Source organism: Podarcis raffonei, chromosome 2 (assembly GCF_027172205.1).
Source record: "Podarcis raffonei isolate rPodRaf1 chromosome 2, rPodRaf1.pri, whole genome shotgun sequence".
In the NCBI taxonomy this organism is placed as follows: domain Eukaryota; kingdom Metazoa; phylum Chordata; class Lepidosauria; order Squamata; family Lacertidae; genus Podarcis; species Podarcis raffonei.
In genome coordinates, this window is record NC_070603.1 from 75215803 (window position 1) to 75240961 (window position 25159).

Here is a 25159-nt window from a genome sequence, read left to right on the forward strand (position 1 = left end):
GCTTGATTAAGAGTGTGTCTTAAAATCTAAAGTCAGAACGTAGCATATTTCTTTGAACTCAAATTTAAGTTCCTTGCATTGCTGAAAAGTAACTTTGGGTACCCAAGCGGGTGTTCTTATATCATCGGCAGCATGAGTAAGGATTTTCTGCAGCTTCAGTGTTTAATATTTATAGTGAGAAAGCACTTAGGCAAATCTATTTTAGCTATGTGTAGCTTCATAGGAAACAGATAGCTTACTTGTATTTTCAAAATGACCACATTTTCAGTGGTGAGGCCAGACTCTGGACATTAACCTGTATTCTTTGATGGTCCCTTGCTTCATGGAAACACAAAACCTAAGATTGTAAAATAGAATATACATGCCTCTTCCTAGGAATGGTTTCAGATTGAGCAAACCTTTGGATATAAGGCATTTTCAGATATGATGGGAGATGGTGGCTACAAAAATCCCTTGTCCCCTGCAATCACACCTACCCCTGCTTTCTTTTCCCATCTGCATGAATGGTCGTTTTGTGCAGCACCTATAACCTATAGCAGTTTTCCCTTCCAAAAATCCAAAGTTGATTTTTTTTTTTTTTGCAGTTACATTCAAATTCATTAGAAAATAAACTCCATGAAATTTCAAGCCATTTTTACACATTTTTAGTGGTGTGCTTTCACAGCGCTGGCTCCAAATTAGTGTCCTCATTTTTTTTTCTCTGGCTGCTTCAGTAGGAGACAACTATTGCTGCAGGCAATTTTTCCTCAAATCAGTCCTATAACTGGTTGTTCAGTCTTTGCAGCTGCATCGCTAAGATGTTTTTACTATCTTCCTAGGTACTTTAATGTGATGTACTGAGAAATATATACACTGTGCTGTAACTCTGGTCTCAGCTGAGGTGCCTGATGTTTTAACATGGGGTTAGTGATCCTGGCTCACCCATGTATTATTCCTGCATGCTTATCTCTTCCAGCTGTAGTGGTACAAATACTGTATCCTCCTTATGCTTTGCAGGTTTGGTGGGCTGACTTTTCACAGTGTGGGAAAAAATTGGAGATTCTTCTCACTCTTCATTTCCTTTTCCACCCAAGACTCCCCTTCTCAGGGCTTCTTCCATCAGACTCTTCAGAACTTCATGGTTCACCTCCACCCTGACTGCGACTCTCAGTAACATTATTTCAGAGCTCTGCAGGTAGAAAAGTAAGGATTCAATCTCTTTTCCCTCCTGCATTCAAGATGAGGCAGAACCTTCGGAGGAATTCAGAAAGAGATATTTACTATTTTTATTAAAGAAGCCTCATTGACTTCAATGGGATTATTATTATTATATTATATTATATTTAACTTGTATTTGTAACCACCCTTCAAGGTTTGCTGAAGGACCGTCTATAAAACTTACAGGGTTTTTAAAAATAATAATAATATTTTTTAAAAAAGAAAAGACCAGGGACAGCAGCATCAGGAGAGAGGAGGGGAGGCTGAGGGAACACTTGACAAGGGAAGGTGTTAAAAAAGGGGGGAGGGGGGAGATGCTGCCAGTTCTGCAAACAAGGGGTGGTAAAACTGGGCTCCTGAGACCCACAGGAAAGAATGTAGTTGGTCAAGGGAGTGGACTCAAAAAGGTTGAAAATCTCTGGTATAGAGAAAGTCATGAGGTATTTTTGTCCTGTATTGTCCCCATGCTGCCACCACACTAATATTGATCCTTGACCTCTCCATTCCATGACAGCTGTAAGAAGTACTTTTCCTTATGGGGGAACCATTTTGCAAGATTTGCTCAATGAAAGATTTCACTCCTTGCTTTCTGGTGTTCTGGCACCTGGCACAGAAAACATCACTTCTCTCTCACATGCCTTCTGATATGTTTCCTATAATTTTGCTCTCAGAAACTGAACAGCACCAGGAAACAGCTTGAAAGTGTGGAGCAAATGTCACATAGGTCTCTTAAACCTGCAGAGGTACAATTATTGCTAATACCTACTCTTGTACCTAACTGTGGTTAATAACACTAATCATACATTTATATAATACTTTTCACCCAGCAAAATCATAACATGCATTTTCAAAAGGTTCACTGACTCCTTGTTCAAACTGCTGCCTATACCACTCAAAGGCATCCACCTCTTAGGGATTAATGCAACAGCATCACACACTAATAATGTTTTGCTTTTTAAAGAGCTAATCTCCCTTCCCTGTTCGAACCTATTTTTTTCTTTTAATCAACCCCCTGCTCCCTTATTACAGCAGCCTGACTTGTTCTCCCACCCCGCCCCACCCCCCAGTAACACCTCAGACTGAAAGTAATTAATGCGGCAATTAGTTCTAATGGTTCACAAGATTATCAAGCCTGGCTATTCGAAAAATATGGCACAATTGATGCTCCAAACAAAACTGGAGAGCGCAATGCTAAAAACGTGGATCTGTTGAAAATCGAGCAACAAAGGAATGTAAGATTCGTGTGCTATTCCCATTCAGACAAGACCCTAAGATAATGGTGGAATCACATCCATTACATGAATGCCCAGTCCATTAGCAACATCCTGATGTGAATAAATGAGGACTCTGAGCCAAATCACACGTGTTGTTAAATGTGATGTATATGTGTGAATTATTTTTTTTTGTAAAAGTGATCATTTGAAAGATTGAAAGGAAGCTTCTGTTTTCACCAGTAAGATCTTTCCTCCAGAACTAATAGCAGCATGTGAGACAGGAAGCGTTTCCATCAGAACCAGGGCACAAGGAGAAACAATTAAACACACACATAGAATGCACATATTATAAGCAAGCAATACTCCAAAGTGCTTAATTTTTGAACTTGCCATTTAAATTGTTCCTTCGTGACAAAGGTTCCTGTTTCCAAAAAGTGCAGGAGGGGTACGGATCTCTCCACCATGTTGTTCTTTGAAACGTGGAGGGGAAGGAAAGGCGGGGGGGGGGGAAGATAATGGATTTCCCCCTCCTATACCTACGGACTCCAGTGTGTGGAAGAGAGAGGTCTTGTTCATTTAGAATCCCAAACATGTGCTTATATGATGTGAACCAGACACTGCAGCTTTCTGGGCTGCTGTAATAAAAGGCAAAACAATGGGGGCAGGCCATGCATGCAGAGGAGGAAGAGGAAGCAGCAGCAGCAGCCGACAGGTTTGAGTGCCTTTCTATCAGCCGCTTTTCTTCCTTGTGAGGCATCTGATCATAGCCTGCATTTTTAATCAAGGCTTATATTTTGATCAGATTCCTGTATTCCAAAAATGAGCTTAAATTCACAAATGTTTCTTTCGAGACAGGACACCAGCAGGCAAGGTCTTTGTCAGAGGCCCCTTTGGTTTATTGCGGTCATAAAACAGGCTGGGAACAAAAGGTCACACTGACCATACAAATGATAGAAGACAATCAAGGTTGCAAAAACACAATTAAATAGTAATAATTATTGTGCCTCCCATTAAACTTGAGCCACATCTTCCTAAGGTTAAAAGGGCAAGAGCTAATACAAACAGCAGCTGGCCAAGGGAAGAGGCCTCTCTCTCTCTCTCTGTGAAACTGCTTTGAAGCTTCAGAGAATTTAGAAAACTTATAGAACTTAGCTTTTACTAAGTTCCTTTTTACTTAAACAAGATCTTTGCTTCTAAAAATCTATATATGTTATATGTATGAAATATTGGCTTAAATGTAATTATGCAAAGGATTTAGAAAGTAAGATTCTTATTTCATAGAATCATAGAATCATAGAAGAAGTTGGAATAGACCATGAGGGCCATTGAGTCCGGACCCCTGCCAGACAGAGAGACGCCATCGGAGCACTCCTGACATATGGTTGTCAAGCCTCTGCTTAATGACCTCCAAAGATAAAATTAGCCACCATCTGTTTTGGAGTGAATAGGGCAACAGGGCAAAAGATGAAATGTTAGTTAAGGCGCCTAGTCTAGGGCAAAAGGTTATTTGGTAATTAAGGTGCCTTGTAGAGGTTAATGGCTATTTATTTGCCAATTATAAATAGAAGGAAATATAGCTCTTTGTCTCCCATAAAAGGTAATAGGAAATGGGTGTATCTTTTATGATTGGTTCTAGCAAACAGCCAATAGGAATTTTAACCAGGCTGATTGGACAGAGGCAGCCAAAGGAGGAGCAAGGGGGCTGAGCTGAGGGAATATAAGTGCTGGCCATAAGGGCAGGAAGGCAGGCCAGAGCTTGGTAACCATATACCACTGTGCCTCTCATTTATTTGTCTGACAAATAAATTATTATTTTAATTTCTCTATTGCTGCGTTGAATATTTCATTCCAGCTAAGCGTTAACCACAAGCAGGGTGCTACATTTTATGGTGCCTCTGTGACTCGGATAAGTGGTCTGCTGGAACGCAGCCCCTTCGCCTTACTGGGCAGGGTACAAGAGGGAGGACCACTAACTGCTTACCCAGCGCGCACTGGAACATTTTTTCCAGGGGAACGCAGAAGTCTCGTCTGTCTGATACCCTGCTCACCGACGGCGACGGACCGGGGGGAACCAGAGAAATAAAGAGGGATCCGCTAAGGGTAAGTGCACAAAGGGGTTTTGGCCCTCCAATTAATTGGGAGGAAGAGAAGTCTTGATCAAACTTCTGCGTCTCAGTAAGGGGGAAACTGAGTACGCTACATGACTGGGTACATCAGATGGTGATCTGGTGTAGGGAAAAGGGAAAGGTTGGGAGGTAGAGTGTGGTGAAGTATCCAGCGCATTGTATGTGTGAGAAAGTACAACCTGAGTGTGGAGTGGGTAGTACTTCGGTTCCCAGTAAGGCGACTTCACTGGGCAAGGAACCCCACGAAGCGAGTGTGTAAGTGACTGAGTGGATACTTCACAGGGCCATACAATGGGAGTTGGGGGTTCAAAGGGGGAAAATACACCTCTTGAATGTATGTTAAATAATTTTAAGAAAGCCTTCTCAGGGGCATATGGAGTCAAAATGACGCCAGAGCGCTTGAGAACGTTATGTGAATTAGAGTGGCCGAAACAAAATACTGAATGGCCATCTCAGGGAACCTTTGATATAAATTTAGTAAGCAAACTTTGGACTAATATCGCCAAAGAAACGGGAGGGTGCCCAGAACAATTTTCATATATAGATTCTTGGCTGAGCACATTAAATAAAAATCCTCCATGGATAAGGGAATGCAAAGTCCAACGATGCAAATTATTGGCTGTAAAAGCCGAAGCTAGGAAAGGAATCTTGCCAAATAAACTCAAACCCATTTTTGAGGGACCAGAGGAAGAGGTGCTTCCACCTCCACCCTATGCTCCACATCGAAGGGAGCCTAATCCAAATACTCCACCAGTTGTAACCCCAAGGCAAGAAAGTGGAACGAATAATGGGGGTGGAGTCACAGAACTTGATTCCTTGATAGATTATGATAAATATCTTCAGGAGGCCTTGGAGTCCTATAATAAAGCCCAAGCAGAAGTGGTTATTCCACCTGTGAGTCCCAGTAGAACTCCATCTACAGTCTCCTTTAGTGGACCAACTAATTGCCCACCCCAAACCCCTGTACATCCAAATCCTAGAGAACTATTACAGAAGTTACAGGAAGACCTTGATCGGTCAGCAAGCAATACAGCAAGGCGTATAAAGCTGCTAAAAGAACGCCTTGGGACAGATACCATCCCCTATGATTTGAGGCCCCTAGAGCAAAGCGAAGAGAAAGGTCACGTAGTAGCCCCTCTTAGAAGAGTATTTGATGCACTTGAGGAGCCTGTGCTGGTTAACGGGCAACCCGGACCACGGCCACCTCGAACTTCGACCCTCCAGTACATTCCATTCACAACTACGGATCTGATGAATTGGAAAACACACACCCCATCTTTCGCAGAAAAACCTCAGGCTATGATGGACTTGGTGACTTCAATAGTAAATACTCATAGTCCTACTTGGACAGATTGCCGCCAACTCCTGAATACTCTGTTCACCACTGAGGAAAGAAGAGACATAATTGAAAAGGCACAGATATATTTGCGTGAGCAGGCTAGAGTGGGAAATATTTTTAATATTGACCGTCATCTCCAGGATAACTTTCCTTTGGAAGATCCTAATTGGGATCCAAACAATGCAATTCACCTGGCCAGGCTTACCACCTACCGCCAGACGCTTGTGCAAGGTATCCGCAGGGCATGCCAGAAGCCCACTAATATGTCTAAAGTCTCAGAAGTAGAACAGAAACCAAATGAGAGTCCGGGAGACTTTTTAGAGAGGCTGCAGGAAGCCTATCGTATATGGACTCCTTTTGACCCTGAAGCCCCTGAAAACAGCAGAATGATTACTGCTACATTTGTGGCCCAGTGTGCTTCTGATATTCGTAAGAAAATTCAGAAATCAGAAGGATGGGAAGGGATGCTGATGAGCCAAATTATGGCCATTGCACGCCGAGTTTATCGGAATAGGGATGAGGCTGAGAAACAAGAGAAGAAGAAGTGGCAGAAGGAAAAGATGGTGATGCTAGCCACAGCAGTGAAGCAAGACTACCGCCCTTTAAATGGAGGGAGAGGGCGGGGAAGGAATCCACCACTGGGAAGGAATCAATGTGCGAATTGCAAGAAGGAGGGTCATTGGAAGCGGGAGTGTCCTGAACCCCTGAGGTTGGAAGAAGTACGCCCAGGCCCAGGCCCAGGCTCCGGCCCAAGAAACCAGGGACGGGGACGGGGAATGATCCGAAATGGAAGATATCAGAGACCTGGACAAGGACAGAGTAGAGACAATTTCATTGGACTGGCAGAGGAGGATTTTACCCAAGACTAGGAACGACCGGACTCCATAAAGTTAGGCTTCCAGGAGCCCACGGTCACGATTCAATTAGGGAGCCATTTAATAGACTTTATGATTGATACTGGGGCTGAATACTCAGTACTCCCAGAACTATTGCAGAAAAAGGCATCCAAAAGTGTAGTCATTAAAAGTGCCACTGGTCAGTCAGCTAAGAGGTCTTTCCTTCAACCTTTGGAATGCCAGATTGGGGGACATCGTTTAACCCATCAGTTTTTGTATATACCTGAGTGTCCAATACCTCTCTTAGGTAGAGATATGCTGTCCAAATTGCAGGCCCAAATCACCTTCACTCCTCAAGGTCCAGAAATGAAACTGCCATCAAAGGCAGCAGGAATAATTACCCTCTCAGTACCTAAGGAACAATCATGGCGCCTAATGTCAGCCCTGCAAGTCCAACCCACATTGGATACAGAATTAAACAAGCTCCTCCAAACCCTACAGGTGCCACCAGGAGTATGGGCCGAAAATAGCCCACCAGGAATGGCTAAGAATATAGCTCCAATTGTAGTAACCCTAAAACCTATGGCTACCCCTGTATCTGTAAAGCAATATCCTTTACCCCGGCGAGCAGCAGAGGGCATCCAGAAACATTTGGACCGCCTATTAAAATATGGTCTGCTTAAGCCCTGCCAATCAGAATGGAACACACCCCTTTTGCCTGTTCGGAAACCTGGGACAGATGAATACAGGCCAGTACAGGACTTGAGGCTCGTAAACCAGGCTATCGAGACCTTGCACCCAAATGTACCAAACCCATATACCCTGCTGAGTTTGATCCCACCAGAAGCAACATTTTTTACTGTATTGGATTTGAAAGATGCATTCTTCTGTTGCCGGCTGGCACCACAGAGCCAACCTATATTTGCCTTCCAGTGGGAAGACCCTTTGACAGGAACAAAAGGCCAGCTAACCTGGACAAGATTGCCCCAGGGATTCAAAAATTCCCCAACTTTATTTGGTACTGCCTTGGCGAAAGATTTAACAAGTTACCCCTCAATACCTGGAGAAAAGGTGGTTCTGCAATATGTAGATGACCTTATACTAGCGGCAAAGGATTTTGATACCTGTAAAGAAGGGACAGAGGAACTGCTCCACTTGCTCTGGGAAGCTGGCTACCGAGTTTCCCAGAAAAAGGCACAGTTATGTTTAGAAAAGGTCAAATATTTGGGCTTTGACATCTCACACCAACAACGAGCATTGAGACCAGAGAGGAAAGAAGCTATTTGCCTTATTAAGGAACCTACCACAAGGAAACAACTCAGAGGATTCCTGGGAACAGCAGGGTTTTGTAGACTATGGATACCTGATTTCAGCAGTCTGGCCAAGCCCTTACATGAAAGCACTCGAGGTGCAGAAAAGGACCCATTCGTATGGGGACCTGAGCAGCAACAAGCCTTTTTAGCTATCAAACAACGACTTATGGAGGCCCCAGCCCTTGGACTGCCTAATTCGGAAAAACCCTTTCAGCTGTATGTACATGAACAGAATGGGATTGCAGCGGCAGTCCTGACCCAGAGATTAGGAAGTTGGAACCGTCCAGTAGCTTATTTGTCAAAACAATTGGACTCAGTAGCAAAAGGATGGCCTCCATGCCTAAGGGCAGTAGCGGCCACTGCAAGCCTTGTCAAAGAAGCTGATAAATTTACCTTTGGCCAGACGATGTATGTGAATGTACCTCATGCTGTTCTGACACTTATGGAATATAAGGGTAGTTATTGGCTAACAAACCCAAGGATGGCTAGATACCAAGGCCTATTGTGTGAAAATCCCAGGATTCATCTACGAGTAGTGAATATGCTCAATCCAGCAACTTTGCTGCCCCTACCAGAGGTAGATGATGAAGAATCACATGATTGTCTCCAAATAATGGATGAAGTTTATTCCAGTAGACCCGATCTGAAAGATGAACCATTGAAAAATCCAGATGTTGTATATTATACTGATGGTAGCAGTTACCTGCATGAGGGTGCCAGACGAGCAGGATATGCTGTGGTCACCAATGAGGAAGTTGTGGAAGCTGAAGCTTTGCCTGCTGGCACCTCAGCACAAAAGGCTGAACTTATAGGTTTAACTAGAGCTCTGCAATTGGCAGCCGGATGTAAGGCAAACATCTATACTGATTCTAAATATGCCTTCTTAACCCTGCATGCACATGGAGCTCTATGGAAAGAAAGAGGTCTAATAGGAGCCCACGGGAAGGCCTTGAAATATGGACCTGAAGTAGAAATCCTGTTGGAAGCAGTATGGGCTCCAGAACAGATTGCTGTAATGCACTGCAAAGGTCATGGACGTGGAAGGGATCCAATAACCAGAGGAAATCATGCTGCTGACAAAGCAGCCCGAGAGGCAGCCCAAAAGCCTGTGGGAGGATTTATAGCAGCCCTCATACCAGAGGTAGTTCCAGAAGAAGTTAAACCTCACTATACCCCAGAAGAGAGGAAGTGGGCTGAACAGGAAGGGGCGATTGTGAAGGACGGTTGGATGATCCTGCCAGACAATAGGATTTATGTACCTCATCACCTAGCAGGTACAATTGTAAGAAATTATCATGAATCTACTCACCTTGGCGGTACTGCAACCAGAGAGAGTCTCAGTCGGAAGTTGTATATTATTAACCTATCACAATTAGCAACTTGCATTTCCCAGAAATGTGTTCTTTGTGCTAAAAACAATCCCAGGCAGGGACCGGTACAACCTCCTGGAATCCAACATGTGGGATACGTCCCCATGGAAAGCCTAATTGTGGACTTCACAGAGCTGGTCCCTTCTAAGGGATTCAAGTATCTCCTTGTGTTTGTAGATACTCTTACCGGATGGGTTGAAGCTTTTCCCACCAGAACTGAAAAGGCGCGAGAGGTAACTAAGAGACTCCTCACTGAATTGATCCCAAGGTTTGGATTACCTAGATGCATTGGAAGTGATAATGGGCCAGCGTTCATTGATCAAGTAGTACAAGAAGTATGTCGAGTCCTACAAGTGAAGTGGAGACTGCATGCAGCATATAGGCCTCAGAGTTCAGGGAAAACTGAAAGAATGAATCGGACTCTGAAAACCCAATTGGCAAAATTAACCCAGGAAACAGGATTGGGATGGGTAGATGTGTTACCCATAACACTGTTTCGTGTTCGGTGCGCACCCACAAAAAGACTTAAGTTGTCACCTTTTGAGCTCCTGTATGGGAGGCCGCCCTCCTTTGTTCAGGATATTCCAGCTGACCTCAAACAAATAGGAGACTATGTGACACAGGGACAAGTGCAATCTCTCTCCCGTGTTTTTGTTTCTCTTAACAGGTGGGCCCTCGAGCGCACGCCGTGCAGCATTGCCGAGCCGATTCATCAGTTCCAGGCTGGCGATAGCGTATGGGTGAAAGAGTGGAAACGCGATCCACTTGCACCTAAGTGGCGTGGACCTTACACCATCTTGCTCTCTACTCCAACAGCGGTGAAGGTAGCTGAGGTGACCCCCTGGATTCATCACTCCCGTTTGAAGAAGTCCGAAGGCAGTTGGACGTGCAAAGGTGACCCCTCTAATCCTTTAAAACTGACTCTCTCCAAAAACCCCTGTATCTAGCCCTACGGGGAACGGGCTAGGTCACGGGCAACATTAGACGACCGGCCTGCTGCAGCCACAACCTGGAAGCTGGCTGACCTGCGCACGCCTGAAGCTTGAGGAGCGTCTGAACCAGCGATTGTGAACGGGAAGATTCTCTTATACAATTGATTGACTGCCCCCCCCCTGTGGAACAATTATCAGAGATATTACTCATTGGGGATCCTTGGGACATATGTTTTGGTCTTGGTGGTTCCCCATTTCTGTCACTGGGGGAATTATATTGGGACTAATATTTTTTTGTTATCACAATAAGGTAATCTTTTGTGGAAGGAATGCATATACTAGACATCAACATGATTTTATTATTAATCCTGATCCCTTGGGAAGGGGAAGGGTCCTTGAATTTGAGCAAATTTGCTAAATATGGATTCCGCCATGACCACAATATGTGGGTAGGCTTAGCTGAGATGGTAGCCAATGTTACAAATAGGACCAATTGCCTTGTTTGCTCTCTTGGGCCAGATGATTCAGAGGGAGGTATGCCCTTATTACCAATACCATTAAATGCCATTGGTATGGTAAGCGAAATGCCACACCAAACAGAAGTACAGAATTTCCCCGGATGGAACTCAACTAAACCAATACGAGTTATACCTGTACAAGGGGAATTCTGTGTACATAAATCATCAGAGGCAGCTGATTCTACCATGATAGGCTCTTCTCATTGCCACTATACTTGGGATTATATTAAGAATAGTCAAACCTGGGCAAACGGTACTACCTATCGAACTCGGAATACCTTGCCCTGTGCACCTCCTTTTATTCATGCATGGAAAATGGTGTGGAACATAACTATGACAGAAAAAGGCAATCTAACATACTGCACTGTGAGCTCTATGCCCCTTTTGATATTTCGCCTTATGCACTCCACGTACCAAAAACCTCAGACCCGATGGTTGTGGTGGATATGTGGAGAATGGGCATACAAGAAACTCCCTTCCAAATGGAGTGGGACTTGTTTCCTGGGATGGGTATTACCACCAATGTGGATTATGCCCACTAGTTCAGCCAAGCGTACACGAAGAAACGCTGATATTTCTCATATAGCAGGAGGAAGTACCCAAAGTTGGAGCGATACTGATGATTGGCCACCAGAGCGCATTATAGCCTATTATGAACCTGCCTCCTGGAATCCTGATGAGCTCATACAAGGGGCTCGAGATCCTATTTATAATCTAAACAGAATAATTCGATTGCAAGCAGTAGTGGAACTTGTAACCAATGCAACGGCCCAGAGTTTGAGACTTATTGCACAACAGTTGGATGAAAGTAGAGCCGCCATTTTGCAGCTGAAAATGGGAATGGATTATGTACTTGCCAGGCAGGGAGGCCTATGTGGAGTCTTGAACTTGACAGGGAATGCCTGTTGCTTTAACATTTCTGATAATGGTGAGGCAATCCGTGTGTTGGCCACAAAGATGGAGAATATAGCACATGTCCCAGTACAAACATGGGAAGGATGGGATATGGGATGGCTCACCAACTGGTTACCAAATGTCGCAGGACTCAAAGGGATACTATTGTCTTGCTTGTTTTTCTTGACGGTAGTAGTAATGGTTTTGTGTATGGTGCCATGTATCATTTCATGTTTTAGAAGTACAATTAGCAAGATGATTTCAAATGAAACTTTACCTCATATCATGGCCCTATACAGAGCTTTACCTCAGGAATATGATGAAGGTCAAGCTATCAAGGACACTTGGGAAGGTCCTTGAGCTTGAAAGGGGGGAATGAGGCATCTGATCATAGCCTGCATTTTTAATCAAGGCTTATATTTTGATCAGATTCCTGTATTCCAAAAATGAGCTTAAATTCACAAATGTTTCTTTCGAGACAGGACACCAGCAGGCAAGGTCTTTGTCAGAGGCCCCTTTGGTTTATTGCGGTCATAAAACAGGCTGGGAACAAAAGGTCACACTGACCATACAAATGATAGAAGACAATCAAGGTTGCAAAAACACAATTAAATAGTAATAATTATTGTGCCTCCCATTAAACTTGAGCCACATCTTCCTAAGGTTAAAAGGGCAAGAGCTAATACAAACAGCAGCTGGCCAAGGGAAGAGGCCTCTCTCTCTCTCTCTGTGAAACTGCTTTGAAGCTTCAGAGAATTTAGAAAACTTATAGAACTTAGCTTTTACTAAGTTCCTTTTTACTTAAACAAGATCTTTGCTTCTAAAAATCTATATATGTTATATGTATGAAATATTGGCTTAAATGTAATTATGCAAAGGATTTAGAAAGTAAGATTCTTATTTCATAGAATCATAGAATCATAGAAGAAGTTGGAATAGACCATGAGGGCCATTGAGTCCGGACCCCTGCCAGACAGAGAGACGCCATCGGAGCACTCCTGACATATGGTTGTCAAGCCTCTGCTTAATGACCTCCAAAGATAAAATTAGCCACCATCTGTTTTGGAGTGAATAGGGCAACAGGGCAAAAGATGAAATGTTAGTTAAGGCGCCTAGTCTAGGGCAAAAGGTTATTTGGTAATTAAGGTGCCTTGTAGAGGTTAATGGCTATTTATTTGCCAATTATAAATAGAAGGAAATATAGCTCTTTGTCTCCCATAAAAGGTAATAGGAAATGGGTGTATCTTTTATGATTGGTTCTAGCAAACAGCCAATAGGAATTTTAACCAGGCTGATTGGACAGAGGCAGCCAAAGGAGGAGCAAGGGGGCTGAGCTGAGGGAATATAAGTGCTGGCCATAAGGGCAGGAAGGCAGGCCAGAGCTTGGTAACCATATACCACTGTGCCTCTCATTTATTTGTCTGACAAATAAATTATTATTTTAATTTCTCTATTGCTGCGTTGAATATTTCATTCCAGCTAAGCGTTAACCACAAGCAGGGTGCTACACTTGAGCAATGAGAGAGGCTTGATGGACAGAGGAGGAAGAAGCAGTGGTAAAAGAAGCATTGGGTAGATTCACTGCCCCTCCCAGGGGCTCCAGATCCGCTGCCGAATCTTTCACCTGTGAATTCACTGTACTTTCTGTGCCATCCTTTGTCAAGCTGGTGCCCTTCAGATGTTTTGGAAAAGAGCCACCGGCCCCATCCAGCACATGCTGGCCAGGGCTGACTCTCACAGCTGCATATTCTTTATTGTTCAAAAGGCACTACATAAGAGAACTTCTGGCTGCACATTTCTCTGGGAGTCAATTATGTTGAATTTAGTAGGACTGACTTCTGTGCAAAAACGTATAGGTTTGGACTGCATATTTCTTCCCTTATCCAAACATCTCGCAAATTAACAGTGTTGCAATATAATATTGGCTAGCTGGTATTTGTTATTTGGTACATTCAAGTATGATAGCTTCAATATTATTACAATGTTTGTTTAAGCTGTTTGCCTGCTTGACATGTGAACAATGCACAAGAGCCTTCTCTAAACTCCTGTTTGTGTAGCTTCCACTGTTTCTCAACAAGACTAGTCTCAGTGGACCTGCTTGAACGTTTTGCATTTTAAAGTTTTTATTTTATGCCTGAGGTGCAATATTGATGGCCTGACCCACAACCTGCACCTGGGAAGATCTGTTGCTTTTATATCATTTGATGGTCAGTTTTGGTTTTGCTTTTTCTGAGGTGAAACCCTGTTCATACAAACTACTACAAACTTGTGTGACCGTGTTTTAGCTTGACCTAATTGTTGATGCGGCAGCACTCTGTCACAAATGAGTGTTCAGTGTCACAAGGCCACATCTGTGCTTATTGGTATGCAGCGCACTTAATCGGCAGGTGCATTATTATGTAGAGCTGTCCATGCCTTTTCCTGGTGCATAACAACACACATGGAACTAAAGTCAAGTGCAGACGAAAGCTGAATGCTGAGCAGGCAACAGTGACAGAGCTCACTCTCTTTCTTCTGACTCTGTGTATGAGGGCAGCTTTTTACTGGCAGCCGCTTCTATTCAGGATGTTTTATATTCTTTAAATAAGGGAGGGAGCACCCTAAACTTCTGGAACCACACTTTACAAACTCCAAGGTTTGGAATGAATAAAGGTAAAGGGACCCCTGGCCGTTAAGTCAAGTCGCGGACGACTCTGGGGTTGTGGCGCTCATCTCGCTCTATAGGCCGAGGGAGCTGGCGTTTGTCTGCAGACAGCTTCCGGGTCATGTGGCCAGCATGACTAAGCCGCTTCTGGCGAACCAGAGCAGCGCACAGAAACGCTGTTTACCTTCCCGCCGGAGTGGTACCTATTTATCTACTTGCAATTTTGACGTGCTTTTGAACTGCTAGGTTGGCAGGAGCAGGGACCGAGCTGAGCTCATTTTCTCTGTTATCAAGCCTAAACAGTTTGTTTTTGGTGGGGACAGAATATTTATTTTTAAAAGTAATTTGAGGCATGGATAGAAATTGAACAGCTGGTGGGTAACAGGAGTGTGTAGAGTCAAGGAATGATCCTCTTTTAAGGAGCAATAACCTTGGGGAGAGGGGCTGTATATGGGTCTCTTGACCCATTAATTCATGTCAGCAAATACCTGCCTCAGATAATCCAGAGATGGGCAACTGTTTTCTGACATTCCCTTTGGGGTAATCTGTGTGTGTATGGCCCTAGACGAGTGGTGGGCCAGCCAAAGTCAGCAGTAGGTGGGGTCAGGGCCAACATTTGGGCAGGGCAGCCCCTTTTTTCTCTATCTCCAGCTCTTACTGTCACTCCCCACTTAGCAGGCTGCAGGGGAGAGCCAGATTGCCCTTGTCAGAGGTATGAACTGATCACTTCCTTTTGAAATTAGACCAAAGGCCACAGGTTGCCTCCGGTGAGGCAGTTCATTGCTGCTGCTGCTGCTGCTGCTGCTGCTGTTCTCCTCAGAGGCTGAATTCTTTATTGAAAGCCAGAATTCACCAGTGAAACAATTATAGATGTTCTCCAAAACAAAACATTAGGCAGCACCACGGTTGCCTGGAATCCTCCCTTCTCTTCCCTACAATGTGTAATAATGAAAGGCATGATAGATCTTTTGTTCCACACTAAATCACTGGCAACCGTGGGATGAGAAGTCACATTACTATATATTACAGAGGGAAAAGAAGAAACCAGACTGTGTGGTTAATGTTTTTGGCACCACCACTATGTTTTTTGGTGATGTCTTATTCCACCCTCAGGCTCCTGTAGATCTTGCATCTTAGACCAATGATCTACATATGACTTCTGCCTTTGCCTGAATGCCTGTGCCTTTGAAGTATCTTTGAAATGGGTGCTGCTTGGTCTGAAAGCTTCTCTTCAAAGAGAGGTTTGGCAAGGTTCTCCCTCCTCCTCCCTTTTCAAACAGTTATTTTTCTCTGTCTTATTGCTCTGCAGAGAGAAGCAGGGTTCCAGGGACCTGCCCCCCCATACACACTTCTCAAAGTACCCCCCTCCCCATTTAAGAGTGGATTGAATCAGGGGCAAGGCAAACATGTCCAGAGGCATCAAAGCAACAGGTTGCCTGGACAGCAGCAAATCCACTGAATTTCACTGTCTTCAGATTCCCTGGGTGGCAAGCCAGTGTGTTAAGAGACCTATCACATCTAAACAAACTCTTGAATGCAGTTATAGCCACAAAAAGCCACTGCGCCAATATGACACTTTTCTCCTTGCAAGCTCTGTTCCTTGTGTGTATCAGGGTCATAACAGCCATCTGCCAGCAGCCAACTTTGTAACCTCTCTGTTGTCCATGCAGGGGCAGTGTAGCAAATTGTTTTGCAGTTTATGAAGCATCAACAAATACCTGACGGTTCTGTACCTTCCCTCCTGCCCTGCCAGATGCTTGGAAAGAACTGGAAGATTGTGCAGTGTAGCAGCTCTAAGAGAGTCCCCAAGTCGACTCTCACTTCTGCCACGAGCTCATTAAGTAGTCTATTAGGCAAGCCTCTCCCGCGGACTCAGTCCTTAACACACAAACGCACAGACACGTGTGCATGTGCACGCACACAGGAAAAACTGCAATATGGAGGATAATATTTGACCTGCCTTACAAGATTGTTGTAAGGACTATGGCTATATAATGCATGTGAAGTGGTCTGAACACTTGAAAATGCGACACAAATGTTTATTGCTGCTATTGCTGTTATTTACCCCATTTAAGGTGACTATCTCTTTCATATTGCGGAGAGAATAATTCTAGCTAAGGTGTGTAACGCTTGTTGTATAGTCCAAATGTGCTGACGATTGGCATGGATGGAATCTGAGGAGGGGGGAATTCTCTTAAGACCCAGATGCTACAAGACAAAACATTTTGCTGAGAACAGAAGAGAAGCCGGACACAGCACCACTGGGAGCTCTCAAGAGATGCCCCTGCCCCAGGGTTCAAGGGCCATATTTTTTATATATCCTACTGAGGGAGGAGGCTGCCTTTTATTTTATTTTTTTGCCTGAGGACGTTTCATTCAGTATATGTATTCTTGTGGAGGTCACACATCACTGGGAAATGAATACGAAAACTGCCTGGAACATGCTTTGTATACAGAGTGGAATGGTAGCATATTTTGTTGCTGTTTATCACAGAAAACAGATGTCATTAAAAAACACTTATGCCTTGTATTTGCAGCTGCAACCTTACTTCTTTTAACAGCAGATTCTTAAAATTGTGCTATTGTTGTGTGTCCCCCACCATGCTGGAAAAAAGGGCCTGTTTATTTCAGCTTCTTCCCTTTGGAAGCACAAAATCCATCAAATTTGTTTTGACAGTATCTATCAAAATGACCCTCTTTAGAAGAGACTAAGGCTCAGTCTACACAGGCAGAAGAATGACGAGCTAGAGTTCTGAGGTGGTACATCAGACTGCTTCGGGCTGCAGGAAGGGGGTGCCATTTTTGAATGCTCCCTCATGCTTTTTTAATGCCTGCATGTAAAGAAACAAGATTCAGATGCTTTCTTCTTGCTCTGCTGATTTTCAGCTTACTGAGACTTGTGTGTATGTGCATGTTTTTACACAGGTGAGTATTCAAAAATGGTATCCCTATCTGCAGTCCCATTATTCTACTTCAGAATTCTCTGTATTTGATTCTGGTTTAACATTAAACACCTTTTAGTTTAATATCAAACACAGAGCCACTACTGATGTATAGGTTTGAGTGTTGGACTAGGACTCGGGAGACCAGGGTTCAAAACCCCACTCAGCCATGAAGCTCACTGGGTGACCTTGGGCCAATCACTGTCTCTCAGCCTAACCAACCTGACTGGAAGTTGTGAGGATAGCACCGTCTTCCCACACACAACCCCACACACTACTTTTCAAGGTTAGCTTAGCAACCACAGTGCCTTTCATTATTAGGCTCAGTACTAAAATACATCTGTGCTAAGCTTTGAGATTGTTATGTATGCCAGTAACATCAGAGGAAGTGTAGATCATAGGACAGCTTTGCACATCATAACTGCTGTGATGTATTGCAGATAATGTTCCCCAGGTGTATATATGTGTGCCTTTAACATGTATGTATTCAGACATTACTTCCACACTTGACATGTTTCCTGAGGAAAACACTGGTGTAACAATGGCATTTCTTCTCACAGCTGTGGTAAGGTGTAGCACTGTCTGTGGGGAAAGAGGAGCAGTCGTAAAAGCCAGTACAAGGAGCAAGAAATGCCTGTAAACGTTTGCATTCTTTATCAGGAAGATGAAACGGGGTTGGAGATGGCACAAAACTAGCCTGTACCAACCAAGCTGAGTTATTCACCCAAAGCCACTGATCTTTGTTAACTCAACAAAGCGGAATCCTGCAATGGCTGCTGTAGAACTCAGTGTTCTTCCAATGGGGCCAGCAAGTGTTTCCTGTAGGCCCCTCTGAGTAAATGGAGAGAAAATGACCTGCTCTCCCTTAATTAATGGGAGGCCCAAGCTCAAAAAGGGAAGAATGAAGGCATATTTGTGTGTATGTGTGTGTATATATATATATTTGTTAAAGACTGTGTGTACATGTGCATATGGGTGCATGTGCAAACATGTACGCTCACATGGGAGTCTCCCCCCTGCTCTGCTCCTGAAAATAGGCAGCCCCATAAGTAGACATCAAACGGACTCTAACAGAGTAATAGATCCCAGATTTCATTCCTCCCCCACACACCTTCTTAACAGAATATCTGTGTTTGTTCACTCTGTTGTCTGGCTTCCTGTCAAGATATCCTGCAGCCAGCCTAGAGCAGCTCCTAATGGGCTGCCAGGGGATTTAGTCTGATACGAGTGTGTACCAGGTGCTGACAGCTTGCTGGAGCAGCTCGCTCTGCTAGCGTGATTGGAAATTGGTCTCTCATTTTCACCCTGTCATAGTGAGTAGATAGCAGAGGGATGAGCAGGGATGCTCTCTTTCTGTAGATTTCCACTACTGTGCAAGGTGGGGCATGGGAAGCTTCTTCTGCCTGTCAGGAATTTGCTCAAGCACATTTCTTCCCCTACCTCAGCACCTCAGCTCTTGTCATAAGGGGGCAGCTCTCAGGTTAGCCTTATCAAGCCACACAAAGCAGTCCCCCTTTGGGCAGCAAGATTCAGAGGCAGGTGCCATTTTCCTGCATCCCTCCTCTATCTCTGCATGCCATTTTTAAAAAGAAAGAGAAAAGGTCCCGTCTTGAGGTTTTGTGTTTGTGTTTTCAACATTCTCGGATGGGAAAAGGTCTCAGGCCAGCAGTGGATGGGCCATAACATTTAAATATGGCTGCCAGGTATTGTCAGCTTGCGCAACAGGGGAAAAAAATCTCTCCCCAATAGCTCCTCACATGCACCAATTTAATTTTTAAATGTACCGAAAGAAACCTTACTGATAAGAGGAGCCTTGTAAAGAGCTTCTTATGTGTTTGTCTATAGCAAATAAGAACCATTGCCAGGTGAAAAGGAGGGAACCAAAACACATAGGTTCTTTCTTTTTTAAAGGTGATCATGGGCTAAGTGATGGTCAATGAAGCTAGTAAAAAATTGTCTTAAAATGTTTGTGGGCTTAATTTGCAAGACTGCTGACAAGGGTATGGCCCAGGGCTCCCCACCCCCCAGGCAGAACATGCTGGAACTCAGTTCCAGCACCTCTCAGGTGGGTACCATTGCCATTCTAAGAGGTGTTCTTGATGAGTTCTGGCACCTCTTTTTCTAGAAAAATAGCACTGGTATTGCCTTTTCGGGTCTAAAGAAAAAATGGCATATAGGTCTGGGTTTGGGTGTCTGAGATTGCTGACAAATCCCACATTTCTGGTATTCAATTATTTTTGAGATGGTAAGGTTTTGCAAGAATGAATACAAATTTGTTTGCTTTAATGTCCTTCTGGAATATCTCTGAAGGGCAGACAGGACATTCCTTGGTTGTTTTTGTCTCTCATTTTATATAAAGCTGAGAAAATTGCCACTCTAGGCTACAATCAGCATGAGACTTGTATAGTCAAGTGATAGGAGGGCTCAAATAAAAACATGTAAAAATGGAGCTGAACCGCAGTCTTTTGTGTGTGTTTTCTTCTTCTTTTATTTTCAGGGAATTGTTTCTCATGGATCAATACCATGTAAAATTCACTCAGGAGCCATATACAACAATACTTATGGGAAATGCACATATATGTGGGAGCAGAATAGTGGATAGAGATTTTGCAAGTAACTCTAGCTCTGCTGGCTGTGGGAATACTGGTAAGTGTTTAATTTTTAAAAACCTTTTTAAGCCAACTAATATCTAGATTCAGTTGTAATGTACGGAGTTGTTTTGCTAATTTAGTTAATATAATCCCTTGCTGAATGAGATGAAGAGGTGGGGCCTGAGCCTGCTCCCCTTTTGCATGTATTTCACAGAACAAATCCTCAGGTCTAATCAGTTTCACTTTTCTTTTTTAATTATTGGACAAGGGAGAGCAGCTGCAGTTTATACCTAGGAAAATACAGCAAATACCACATCCTGCAACAACAAGGACACAAACCATTACAGTGGTACCTCAGGTTAAGAACTTAATTCGTTCTGGAGGTCCATTCTTAACCTGAAACTGTTCTTAACCTGAAGCACCACTTTAGCTAATGGGGCCTCCTGCTGCTGCCGCGCCGCCAGAGCACGATTTCTGTTCTCATCCTGAAGCAAAGTTCTTAACCTGAAGCACTATTTCTGGGTTAGCGGAGTCTGTAACCTGAAGCGTATGTAACCTGAAGTGTATGTAACCCGAGGTACCACTGTATATTAATACATACTCAAGAAACCAATGCAAGATCTGTGCTAATGTCACCGCAGCAGCAAGCTATTAGATGTTAGGAACCTTAAAAGTTGCTTTCTTTGTTTTAGAGACACTATCTACTGTATTCAGCCACAGTGAACTTTCCAAAGTCAAGGTGAGGGAGAACCTGTTTGGGGGTGCAACAGGTTTCTGTTCACACAACAGGACTTCACCTTATTACCCTCCCTGCTACAGTCCTCAGACTCTCAGGGTCTGGAAACCAAGCCTTATGAGGGAGTCAGGTATGCTTAGTCTGGAGAAGAGAAAACTGAGAGGTGATATGATAGCTATCTTCAAATATCTGAAGTGCTGTCACATAGAAGATGAAGCATGCTTGTTTTCTGCCACTCCAGGGGGTAAGACCTAAACCAATGGATTAAAATTACAAGAAAGGGGATTCTGACTAAGCATTGAGAAGAACTTTCTCACTGTAATAACTGTTTCACAGTGGAATGGGCTACCCCAGAAGGTGGACTCTCCTTCATCTGAGGTTTTTGAACAGAGGTTGGATGTCTGTCTGTCAGGAATTCTAGCTGTGATTCCTGCATTGCAGGGGGTTGAAGTAGATGACTCTGGGAATCCCTTCCAATCCTACAATTCTAGTATTCTATCTGCTCTGGGAGCGAGCCCCACTGAATTCAATAGCACTTACCTTTGAATAGACACGGTTAGGATTGTGCTATAACACTCTCTTAGGAAAGTGATTTTTTATATATGAAATTATTAATCTGAAATATTTTTGGTATTTTTAATATGAAGTATTTAAACTATCTAGACCAAAATAACGACATTTTTGTTTCCTTTTCAGAGATGCCAATGGATAGTGCGTCAAGACAGCCCCAAATTATTTTGGCCGCATCAAGTTTAAATGTCTGCGCTTGAGGCTTCTGGAGTGCTGGGTAACAAGACTCCAAAATGTGACTCCATGATGCAATTCCAGGGTGCACATTAAGCAGAGGTCTGCTTGGATTCTTTGGAGAAAGCCCTTCCTTAAGGGTCCTATAGAATCCAGAAAGGGATGTCACAGGACAGCAAAGCTGTTCCGCTGTTCTTTTAATTTTTGCTACCTTTTAGGGGTCTTCTCTTTATTTCTACCATCTTGCCAAATATCCTTTCTTACATCAAATTTTCCTTTCACAACTCAAGAGGTTGCATTACCCCACAGCACTTTTGGCCCAGGGATTCTCCATGGTGACTGACTGGACAACTTCCAATACAGCCTACACCTGCCTTTTTGATCAGCTCCATTGAGAAATGCATGGTGAAGTCTGTGTAGCAACAACCTTCATGTTGGGAAGAGAAAAGGGCATCAAGGAAGGGTTCAGACAATGGTTATTTCTTCTCAGAGGCTCATCTTCTTACCGGATGCATCATTTGCCCCACTGTCTTCTATGGCTTTTTATTCCTATGTGATTATATTGCTAATTTCATATAGGGATTGAAGCCGTGCAGTACGCTGGGGGTTTGCAACAGAGGCTGCTCACCTTGTTCAAGTCAAAGCCTGTTGGAACAGCTCAGTGTCATTCATAAAGAGGAGAGACCTCTCATAGGCAGCCATTCACTAGGGACCATTCCTCCTCCTCTTCCTCCTCTGATGTTGCTGTAGCTGCTTCCCTTTGCATGCTGCCCGGGCAAGAGTGGTGCTAGGCCCAAGTACAAGCAGTGCCTTATTCTCCTACTCCTTCAGATAACAATTTAGAAGTGATGGGCATGATTATATGCAGTGATGACCTGCTTTCCACTGTGGCGTGTGTGTGTTGCATTACGTATGCATGCAAACATGTAGCATTCCACTATTTAAGTGCATAAGAATGGCTGCAGTATTTGCCTTTAGTAAGAACCCTAAAGACTATGGAGGGAATGGATGCAGGGAGGACATGGCGGCCTAAGATATTTTGGTGCCTGAGGCGAAACGCCCTGCTGCTGCCCCTGCTATGGTGGGGGAGGTTCTGCAAGAGTTTCTTCTGGGGGTGGGAAGAGATTTGGCAAGGGTATGAAGAAGCCGTTGGCAATTATCCCTTCCCACCCAATGGCAAAGCTAGGTGGTGGAGTGCTGCACTACTCTGCCCCCATTGAAGCCTCTGTTACCTGGATTGCTTCTCCAGCAGTGGTGTTTCAGGGCACTCGCAGGGGCGCCACCTGTGTTTCCGCCACCTAAGGCAGCTACTTCACCCCGCCTCATGAATGGGCTGGCTCTGAGGGAAGAATATTTTCACCTGCCCATGCTCTGATAAAGGGCTGTCTTCCAAAACTGAATGGCAGTGCAAAAATGTGATGAACCATGATGTGGGGTATGCGGGTGTGTGAATGGAATCCTAATATACAGCAACATGCTCTCCAGCCACTTTGAAGGGCACCTATTTTGTCACAAGATGTACTATGTATATAAAGATGCTTTAGGGTTCTGCAACTTCTACTGCAGCAATTCTTAAAATAAAAAGGGGAAATCTGAAATTATTATTGTGCGAACTCAGTTCAGTTTGATTGAGAAGCAGCCCCTCAAAGGAAGAATTGTCACATCCCTTTTATGCTTATTTCTCTCTCTCTCGGGGTAATTTTCTTCTTGGCCTGTCATTTGGGGCCAAGAATAAACTGGCTGTCTTACCCCGAGATAATTGTCCAGGGCTGGTGGGAATAGTAAACCTTCTGCCTTGTCTGTTAGCTTTTTGGAAGAGAGCCTTCTCTAGTCAGATTCTTTCATATCTGGCCATCTGCACAGGTACACCTTAAGAAGCTTGGCTTTTTAACTACAGAAAGCGTGCCTGGAGCAGTATATTCAAGCCCCTGCTTCTAAGCAGTTTTCTGAAGTATTCCTCCATCACCACCGGAAGACAAGCACACTCTGGTATTACACATGAAGAAAGGATGAGAGGCAACATATTTAGGGGTATGTGTGAGGCTGAGGAGAAATTGTTAAAACTTTCACATTCTTGCTGGTGTCTTTGCTACATGCCTTTGTTGTAAGGCAGGTTAAGTTGCTCTCTAGTTGAAGTTTTAAGGTCATAGAGCCCACTCTTCTTTCTAAAACTTCACGTAGCATGTCTTACTGCAGGGCTGATTCTGTGTGTGCGTGCGAGAGAGAGAGAGAGAGAGAGAGAGAGAGAGAGAGAGAGAGAGAGGCTGCTGACAAATTATTGTGCCCGCGCTGCAGTCTGATAGCCTCAGCCTTCATGCAGGTTTAGGTAGCATTACAGAACTAGGGAAGAGGTGCACAGACTTTGATTTCTCGTCAGGATTATATAATCTTCCTCCAAGTTTCTCAAGGGGCATTTGGGGCTTTATTATTATTATTATTTTTTATAAAATATTTATTGAGATTTTACAAAGACATAGGTTTACAAAATACAAAGAAAACATATGGAAAGGAGATAAAAAAGAAAACATACAAAAATACATAAAAAGGAAAAATAAAAATACAAAATACAAAAAACGAGTAGATAAAAAAGAATTAAAAACAAATCCGTTTTTTATAATTTTAAACTCGTTAGCTTGTTTCCTTGACCTCCTCACACCTCCCCTTTTTGTATTCCCATTTAAATAATCAAATCAGCAAATCCTTACCCTCTTTCGTTTATCTTAACTCTGTAACTTAACATATTATAACTCTATATTTTCATCCATTATCAATTCATTTTTGCATATTCTTATTAACTTTGTTGCTAATACCACTTATTTTCAATCCAACATCATTTTAACATTCATTAATTTTACAGTGTTTCTGCAGATAGTCTTTAAATTTCTTCCAATCTTCTTCCACCAACTCTTCTCCCAGGTCTCGGATTCTGCCAGTCATTTCCGCCAATTCCATATAGTCCATCACCTTCATCTGCCACTCTTCCAGGGTGGGTAAATCTTGTGTCTTCCAATACTTTGCAATCAGTATTCTTGCTGCTGTTGTTGCATACATGAAGAAAGTTCTATCCTTCTTTGGCTTTTTTTTAAAGCATGTGTTAAATCTGTCACGTTGGTGCAAATGGGTAGAATTACTCAGTTTGCTGAAGAGATTATAGGAGAACCTTTTCTGCTCACTTCATAAAAGGAGGTCCCATTAAGCACCGTGTGAAATATTAGCCATTAATCAGCCTCTGCACAGAATAAACTATCCATACTTATCATTATCTGATCCTTAATGAAGCGGTAATAGGAATGCCGTGGAGCAGGGATATTAATGTCCCCTAAGAGGCCCAAGCGATGGTAAGGCTAGAAGCCAAGATTTTTAATTCAGTTCCAAAAGCTTCCATAGTTAATAAGGTTGCTACTTATCCCAACCATTAGCACTTGTTTGGCCACAAGTGTTGCTATTACAAAAATGAGCTCAGCCCTCAGGAAGTGCTTTGCCAGCTGTTACATTGCTCATCCTCTTTTCTGTCTGACTACATACTTCCTGGGGCTGAATGTGTGCCTGGTTGGCATCCCCATTCAAGCCACTCCTTGCTTTGCTTTCTTTTTAGGCCTAGATACGATGCCAGTCATCCAGCCGTTTCAGAATGTAAGCTACACTCTCCATGCTGTAATACAGTCATAACCTCGGTTTGTGAACATGATCCGTGCGGGAAGCAGGTTTACAACCCACAGCGTTCGCAGCCTGAAGCGCTGTGTCTGTAAGCATGCATGATGCG

General features: G+C 43.5%; 1 long non-coding RNA gene across 3 annotated transcripts in view; it reads left to right on the forward strand.

The window, feature by feature from the left end:
* LOC128408199 (uncharacterized) overlaps nucleotides 1-21925 on the forward strand; it is an 80201-nt gene extending 58276 nt beyond the window's left edge. For all 3 annotated transcript variants that reach the window (XR_008328996.1, XR_008328997.1, XR_008328998.1), the window contains 2 exons: nucleotides 19823-19971; nucleotides 21349-21925. This is a non-coding gene — a long non-coding RNA (uncharacterized LOC128408199). The remainder of the gene's footprint in view (nucleotides 1-19822; nucleotides 19972-21348) is intronic.
* Nucleotides 21926-25159: the final 3234 nt, after the last annotated feature.